The 9,505-nt window shown below is 33.0% G+C and overlaps 1 long non-coding RNA gene across 1 annotated transcript; it reads right to left on the bottom strand.

Annotated features, from left to right (window-relative positions):
- On the bottom strand, window positions 1-1,307 carry LOC116025741. The gene is made up of 3 exons (XR_004099717.1): window positions 1,057-1,307; window positions 627-693; window positions 1-253 (listed from the first exon to the last, which is right to left on the bottom strand). It is a non-coding gene; the product is annotated as an uncharacterized LOC116025741 (long non-coding RNA).
- Window positions 1,308-9,505: the final 8,198 nt, after the last annotated feature.

The following is a 9,505-nucleotide window of genomic DNA, read 5'->3' as shown; positions in this document are numbered from 1 at the left end:
TGTCAAAACATCACAATTCAATATATCAAAAACACATTTGAACAAATAATGATCAAAGAACCCAAAGCCTCATCAACACAGAATCAATAAGAATTCACCTTAAATTACAACACACTGTCAAAATAACCCAATGAGTAGAACACAGACTCGAACGAGAAGAACCCATAACTCACCTTATATTAAGGCACAGAAGCACAGAAGTCCCCACCAAAATGAATAAATAACGACCCAACATATATTGAAGCGCCGCACTCTGTAAAAATAGCAAAATTCACTATACAAAATTCACTATACAAAAAAAAAAAAAAAAAAAAAAAAAAAAAAAAAAAAAAAACAAAGGAGCTCCAAAACCCACAAATAATTACAACGAATAAACAGAACCCTATTAATAAATACTTCAACAGAGACAAAACCATACACAACATTAATAAATACAATTGAATTTACCAGTGGAAGATAAACACCCCAAAAAAAAACAGAATTCTTGAATTCGAAAACTCAGAACCCATCCAACCGGTTATTTGCATAGATCTACAGATCTTTGTATAAAATTAACCCAAAATGTTTTCGTCCACCAAGCAATGAAAAAAGACGGAGGTAAAGGATGGGGGATATGATGAATTTACCTCAAAAGTTTTTCGGATAAGAACGCTGGCTTGGGAGGGGCAGATTACCAAAACCCACAAATAATTACTATGAATAAACAGAACCCTATTAGTAAATACTTCAACAGAGACAAAACCATACACAACATTAATAAATACAATTGAATTAACCAGAGGAAGATAAACCCCCCAAAAAAACCCAGAATTCTTGAATTCAAAAACTCAGAACAAAACCATACACAACATTAATAAATACAATTGAATTTACCAGTGGAAGATAAACCCCCCAAAAAACCCAGAATTCTTGAATTCAAAAACAGAATTCTTGAATTCAAAACCGGTTATTTGCAGAGATCTAGAGATTTGTATAAAATTAAACAACCCAGAATGTTTTCATCCAAACAATGAAAAAAGACCGGAGGTAAAGGATGGGGGGATATGATGAATTTACCTCAAGTTTTTCGGAGAAGAACGCTGGCTTGCGAGGGCAGATGAGATCCTTGACAGAGAGGGGGCAAGGTGTCAGCAACCTTTCGTCGCAAGTGCAAAGATAGTGTTCAAAAAATATTTACTACTATGAAGCCGAACTATTTCGGCTCCATGAATGCACGAGCCAGTTAGTCCAGCTCACTGCGTGCCCATGAAGTGATGGGGCATTGTGAATAAATTGGAGCCTTGAGGCTCCTTTTATAGAAGCCTCAAGGCTCCCATGTCAGTTTTCCCACCGATGTGGGAAAGGTGGCAAAACCACCGGCTCCCCTTTTTGTTTTTGTTTTTATTTTTCCTTTTTTTTTATAAAAAGTTATATCTTTTAAATAATAATAATAATAACAATTATTTGCTGATACGGCTGATCAAACTCGCTAATATAATCCGTTATTTGTTAACCGTTGATTGCCAAACAAGGTTAGGGAAAGATCTAAGTATAGTGGTGGAGAGAGTATGGCGCCTAAATACTTTTTTATTTTGCTTATCTATACACATTATGGTCTAATCTTTCCCAACAACTCAATCTTCATCATCTCCACGAATTGGTACTTGCAAGCCAATCTTTCACTCCAAGCTTCAACAAATCATCATCGAGCCTCAACAAATAAACCAAATCCACTCACACATTTTATATGCTGTTCGTATAGCAATAGTATGTAAGAAAATAGAAAATCAATTAATATAAGAATTAGCCTTTGGAATGCAGCAAGCTCTTCTTTCCCATCCACTTTCGAATTTCCCTTCAAATTAACATGTAGACTTAGCTAATCAAAAGAATATTTAGAATTGGAATGCAGTAGCTTCTCCATTGAAATTATCATCCACGCTCCTTTATATAATAATCAACTTTAAATGCAGCCATCCTTGTTTCTAGCTGCAATATTTCCTTAAAATAATGAGAATCACTCATTTCAAAATCTTGCCGGAAGACTTATCTTTATCTTTATAACAATTAAATTCTGTTAGCAATCCTCGTATGTTATCCTTTGAAGCAGATACAGACAGTAGTATAGAGTCTAAAAAATAGCATAACAAGACAAACTAAGTTTTGATGACAAATAATATGCCAATAAATATATATTATCATATGTACCATTTTTACACTTACAATCTCCTTTTTTGGCAATTATTTGTCAAAAACAAAACACATACATTCTTAAAAAATCATTAGAATTTTATTTATTATAACAAAAGCCTTAAAAGACATGTTGTGTGGATAAGCAAAATATCATATAATATAATAAAGATAGCTAGAGACTGAGAAATGAAATCTGCCAAGAAAATGATGATTCAAACATACCATGTCCAATCATTCACCATATTAATCAATACCAAGTCATGTGTTACACTATTTATTTTTTGATCTCACCATAGAATTTCTCAATCAATTAAGTAATTAACTTTGGTTTAACCAGAGACTTTTAGTTAAACGGGAAGAGACTAACTTCCATCATTTCATCCACACTTCCATAGGTGTCATGTGTTACGCTATATTATTTACTCTTGATTTCACTTATGTAAGCAATTTTCAGCGATAGACAATAAGTATCTAATTGTGATTCATGCACGGTTTTCCTTCTTACGGTGCACTTTTTTTCTTTTTAAAGTGTGTCGGTCTAAAGCTTTAGGTGTGTGGTTTTCTTCTTAAGGTGCATTGTTTTTCTTCTTAAAGTGTTTTTGTTTTCCTTCTTAAGGTACGTTGTTTTCCTTCTTAAGGTGCGTGATTTTCACAGTTTTTTTTTTCACTCAATAGTATGTATATATATAATTATAATCATATAAGAATCACTCCAAGTGAGAACTTATGGACAAATCAAAACCATTAATATGCAAGCTAAGGATCTTAGAATTTGGGTGGACTTGTCAAGACCGATAGCGTTTGAACCGTCTTAGTCCTTCCATGTGACCATGCATGTGTAGTGTGTGAAGACTTATATGTTGACTAGTGTTACAATTCTAATAAAATCGTAACGGATAGGTAAATTTTACGTAGACGCCATCTTTATATGCTTACACTTTGAACGTGTGATGATTCCCGAAAAGGGGCCGAATAGGATAAGGAATGAGTGGGAGGGAAACAGAAGTTAATTGGAGCAAGAATAGATGATTCCATTTAATGTCTAAATATATCACTATTTATACAATTAAACTATTGCATATACAAATTTTCGGGCACAGTTCAATTTGGATTTAGCTTAGCATTAATTGTAGCTTGTTGACAGGTTGAGACACATCTCATGATTTACTTCATCCACTGATCTCCACAACAGTAGCCGGGTAAATATGGTAATGATGATCATAGCATAATGTCTTGTAATATGTCATGATTATATTGTCATGGGGCATCACCTTGCAAGTTGCAAAAATAATGAATGATGGAGAACAATCACAATAGATATTTCCAGGCATGCCAGTGTGGAAAAGTCTTGTGTTTTGAGAAATGTTAGATGCACAATATGCCTATAAAAGGGGGCATATATATAGCTCAATTGTGTGTATACACAAAATCTACACTCTACACATATACATATCAGCCCTGAATGCCAAGCTCTTTTCTCTTTTCTTCATACTTCTCTTCATTGTTTCTCCCCTCACATGTGCTCGAGAACTGTCCGATGAAACTCACGGTATATTTCTATTTCTATTTCTATTTCTATTTTGAATATACATTGCAGATTATATAAACACACACATACACACATACCGTTAACTTCATGCTACTCAAGGTCTTTGAATTGATCGATCGATCTTACTATAAATTTTGATTATTTAATTTATCACAGGAGGTCATATAGTTTCCAACAATCCTTTTAAAAAAGGGCCATATGTAATAAAGGTAGATATGGCAACTGTATTGGTGCCACCCCAAAGCCTAAAAGAAGTTGCAACTTCCACAATCGCGCTTGCACTCCTCCATCAGAGCCATCCAATTAAACCAAGCAACCATGTAACGAGAGACATATAGTATTGTGTGGGATTGTCTCATATAAGACCGTGTAATACTTTTAGTTAAAATGTATATTTTTTTTATAAATTTATAAAAAAAAATATTACATTTTAAAAAAAGTACGTATTACACGTCTTAGTATTACCAGCTTTATTTAAACATTATTGTACTTCGCATATTTTAGTAAAAAAGTATTACGCATCTACATAATAACAGTGGTGTCATCACACTACATAGTAATAGTTGATAGCCCCAGCTTTATTAATTTGTCATTATATTTGCTTATAGAAATATTCCTGCATGCATCTTTTTTCTTTTTTTTTTTTTGGAAAATAAACGGGGATGAAATATCATTAAAAAATCAAATATTCAGAAATACAACCAGGCGGAATAGAAAACCACGAATCCAGGCCAGACCATGAACCAGTTGCCATTAATTAGCTCCTCTGATCTTGTATGAATATTGAATAATAGTCTAAATGTTTATGGCTATTTTCTTTTGTCCAGTATGGTGGTAATTATTCATACAATTTAGGGGCGGAGGTACGTGGGTGCGTAGGGGAGCCTTTGCCCCCTCCCCCCTACCCCGGCCCAATAATGTTAATAAATATTTATGTATGTATTATTATATTAGAAATAAAGATTCTCTTTTGTCCCTCTCAATTATTTTTTTAAAATTATACTGTATATATTAAATAAGTCCAAAACATATATTGAAGTCCAAATTCACCAAATAAAAAATAAATCAAGTAATAATTAATTATTTAGTTATTATGTACTTTTATTATTTATTTACACTTTTAAGATGTACATTTGCTAATTCAAAAGATTAGTTTTGAAATTGGAAAAACTAATTTTAATATTGATTCTTTAATTTGTGATTTTGAGTTTTGTCATCATACCTTAAAGTTTAGGATATTAAGTTAATTAATAAAATGAATATCATTTAATTATGTAAAAGAATATGCCAACAAAATAATTAACAGCTTTTATTTGATAAAAGAGTGATAAGCAAGATTATTATTATATGTATTTGGTGTTATGTGAAAAAATATAAAATATCAATTGACATCGATACCAATTGTTACATAAAGTATCATTAAAAATTATTATTGATAATATATAATATAATTATGTATGGTATATATATATATATATGATATCATAAATGATCAGATATTGATTGACATTGTAAAATTTTACTATAATTTTACCCTTTATATAAATTTTCTGGCTCTACTCTTACATACATATATACGATTTTTCAGGATCGTTCCAAAATATATATATGAGTGGATGGAAGATGGGAAGTGAGGAATTTGCGTGGACTTGTCAAGACAGATGGGATTTCAACTGTCTTGGTCCTTCCATGTGGCCATGCATGCATGTCTACACTACAAGAAAAATGCACATAGACAACACTAAAACGACAACAGTTTTTGACAAAAGTGTTGTCTTTTTTGTAAAAGACAGCAATTTAGGACAAAACCGTTGTCTTTAACGCAACACTTTTATAAAAGACAACGGTTTTTACCGAACCGTTGTCTTTAGTATGTTGTCTTTGTGCATTTTATCAAAAGACAACACCGCAAAGACAACGGTTTTTAAAAACCATTGTCTATGTGCATTTTTTTAAATAAAAGACAATAGTTTTATTTACCGTTGTTGTTGGTGTGTTGTCTTTAAGCGCACTTGAATACACAACACTATAAAGACTACAGTTTTTTTAAGACCGTTGTCTTTGCGCAATTTTTTTTAAAAATGACAACGGTTTTATTTAACTGTTGTCGTTTGTGTGTTGTCTTTAAGCACACTTGAATAGACAACACTTCAACAACAACGGTTTATTAAAATCGTTGTCTTTGTGCACCCATTTTTATTTTTAGACAACAGTTGTATTTAACCGTTGTTGTTGGTGTGTTGTCTTTAAGCACACTTGAATAGACAACACTGCAACGACAACGGTTTATTAAAACCGTTGTCTTTGTGCACCCGTTTTTATTTTTAGACAATGGTTGTATAAACCATTGTTACTGGTGTGTTGTCTTTAAGCACACTTGAATAGACAACACTTCAACGACAACGGTTTATTAAAACCGTTGTCTTTGTGCACCCGTTTTTATTTTTAGACAACGGTTGTATTTAACCGCTATTGTTGGTGTGTTGTCTTTTAGCACATTTGAATAGACAACAATTCAACGACAACGGTTTATTAAAACCGTTGTCTTTGTGCACCCGTTTTTATTTTTAGACAACGGCTGTATTTAACCGTTGTTGTCGGTGTGTTGTCTTTAAGTGCACTTGAATACATAACACTACAAAGACAACAGTTTTTTCTTTGTGAGTTTTTTTTTAAAGACAACAATTTTATTTACCTATTTTCGTTGGTGTGTTGTTATTATACTTAAAACCGTTGTCTATTTGAACACATAACCTTCCTTAAACCACATACATCCTTATCCACTAAACAATTACATCAATTAGTTACCTAAGCGCTGCTTAATGCATTTATTCCTTCAGTTGTGGCTAAGCTATTAGAAACATTGGTGTAAAATATAAAAATAGAATGCTACAAGTAGAATTAAACCCACAACCTCTCACATTACACACAAAAACTTAACCACCAAGCCACTTTATCACCTTATTATTAAAAGGCTGCACCTAATATTTAAATCCAAATTTCCGGGAGGGTAGACTTACAAACTGGCTACTGGCTGCCTGGCTATGGCGCCCCAACGGCGCCGGGGGTGCTCTGTGGAGTGGCAACAACACCCCAAGCAGGGCAGGCTCAACGATGGTTCACCAAGTTAAATCTGGTGGTTTGGCCTCCTCAAGGAAAGGGTCTTCTCTTGAAGACACACCTCAAGTCACGAAGACAGAAGACTTTCCGAGTCTGGTTGTTTGGCCTCCTCCCTCCTACTGGCATGCCTACCTAGGTTCAAATCCTAGTGGTAATATAGTTAGACTATTTTATATTTATTCATTAGTCATTCAATTATTTATTTATTTATTATTTGGGTCGCATTTGTCTTTTGGGCCAGTATTTGTGGGCTTTGTACATATCATATTGGGCCTCACACCCCAATTAATAATATTATTATTTTCCTATTCCGCTCAATATTGTTATGACATTGTTTTGCAATTAGCGGTTAGCGAATTATGTTAGCGGTAATTAACAATAAAAAATACATAAAATTATATGTTTTGGATTAGCGGATAACATGTAAAATAACATATATATGTAAGGACATTAGTGCATTGTTGTTTTCTTAATTGTTATGGGTAATAGTTTTATAACCTTTTAGAACATATTTGAGTACGAAGATTTGCAATGGTCGTTAGTGTATGTGTTGTCAATATATTTAGATAATTATTATATTTTATCTACTTATACTTAATTTTTTTTTAAAAAAGGCCTTTTATAAAAAAAAATGAAGACTTTATTATATGTTAAATGACTTATTATAAAAAAAATTAATAAAGTCCTAATTATATGTTATAAGATTTTAAAAGAAATAAAAGTTAAAATAATTATATTTTGATTTTCAAGACTTTGTTAAAAAATTTTCTTATTCTCTCTCAAATAAAAATTTTCCTTATTCCCTNATTTTCTTATTCTCTCTCAAATAAAAATTTTCCTTATTCCCTCTCAAATAAAAATTTTCCTTTTTCAATTCCCACCTTAAATTACGTGACCCTTCAGTTTTGAAAAAAAAAAAAAAAAACAAAAGAAGAAAGGAGAAGAAACTGCCTTCTCAATTACATACGTTGCTGCTCTGCAAACCCTGCTCAGTCACGTCGTCGACAGCCGCATTCCGCCGCCCCTCTCTTCGACAACTCGCCGTCCACAGCCTCTCTCAGTCGCAGCCCGTCCTCCACCGGCCAGTTCTCTCCGACAACATCGCCCGGCCTCCCCAAACTTCGCTCAACCGCAGCTCGCCCTCCGCCGGCCCTCTCTCCGGAAGCCTCGCCGTCAACAGCCTCGGTCAGTCGCAGCCAACCCTCCACTGTCCTCACACTTGGGATACTGTATTTAAGGTAAGTTTTAGTTTCTTGTAATATAATTTATGTTTTTATTTTTTTTAACAAAAAATTTCCATAGATTTTTCATTTTTTTTTTGGAAACAAAAATTCCAGTAGGTTATGAATTGGTTTGTTTATTTGTTTGTTTTTTTTTTTTTTTTTTTTGAAAATTTCCATAGGTTTTTGTTATTTCCATTTGTTTTTATACCAGTTTGTTTGTTTGTTTCCAGTGTTTGTTTGGTTTCCGTGGATAGAATGTGTGAACTTGAAAGTGAACCCTCTATGCTTTTGACTTGTTTATGATACAATGTAGTATGTATATATTTACAAACTCATAGAATGTGTGAACTTGAAGGTGAATCCTCTATGCTTTTGACATGTTTATGATACAATGTAGTATGTATATATTTACAAACTCATTTTTGTACTCCGTATTTTAATTAAGGTTTCATAGAACAAGAAGATTAAGACATTAACTTTAGCTAGCATGTGATTGTTGTTTGGTTTCTTCAATATCTTTTTCTATTATGACCTGTTCACTACCTGTCAAAGATTGGAGAAAAGGAAAATGTTTTATAGGGAAAAGTTTGTAAAAGCTTTTTAGTTTATATTGTGGGAAAACATTTTACACTTGTTTAGTTAGGAATATTTTTAGGATAAAAAAAAGAAGAAGCATAAAACATCAACATCTTGATCTGTCACTAAAAGGTTATTTACAGGCATAAAAAGTGAGGTTTCCAGGATAACTATTGTAGTCAAATGAATAGTGTAAGATAGTAGTTGTAAAATGTTTAATGTGAAAAAATTTGTGCCTGTTTTATGCAAAGTGAATGGGGGCATAAATAAATGGGACACAATTATGGTTCATATTGCATCAAATACTTCCACATTTCACTATGTGCAATGTGCCATTCAAAAACATAAATTAATTACTCTCAATAAGTGTCTCTGAACTACTTTTCTTAGTTATACTAGGTGGGAAGAAAAAGTCAGTGATTAATGAAAAACATTGAGCTGGAGAAAGATGTATTAACTTTATTGTGGGTGACACACTGCTAGTGCTCATTTTTGCTTTTATCATTTTTACATGAATCAAGTGATGTTATAATAATATCTTGTCCTTAAATTAAATGGCTTGCTTTGCGTGATGCTGCTGGTATAACATCATTGATTCCCTCTTGCAGGCAACATTAACATCTTTTGTAAAACAAGGTGGTTCTGCTCAGGACCAAGCAGAGGAAACTGCTTCCTGGGAGACGGCCTCTGACACAGTTGCAAGGACCCCACCTCCTAAAGCTACAGTGGCTAGTTCTTTTCTTCCAACAACACCTTCAAGTAAACACATGACTTCCAGTACTAGTCATCTCAAAACTTATGAGTATCAACTACTTCAAGTATGTATGCATTTGATAAGAACTTAGTGAACATTGACTTAGTGATT

The sequence above is a fragment of the Ipomoea triloba genome, chromosome 7 (assembly GCF_003576645.1).
Source record: "Ipomoea triloba cultivar NCNSP0323 chromosome 7, ASM357664v1".
NCBI lineage: Eukaryota > Viridiplantae > Streptophyta > Magnoliopsida > Solanales > Convolvulaceae > Ipomoea > Ipomoea triloba.
Note: the sequence above shows the minus strand (reverse complement) of the source record. Positions and strands in the feature narration are given on the sequence as shown.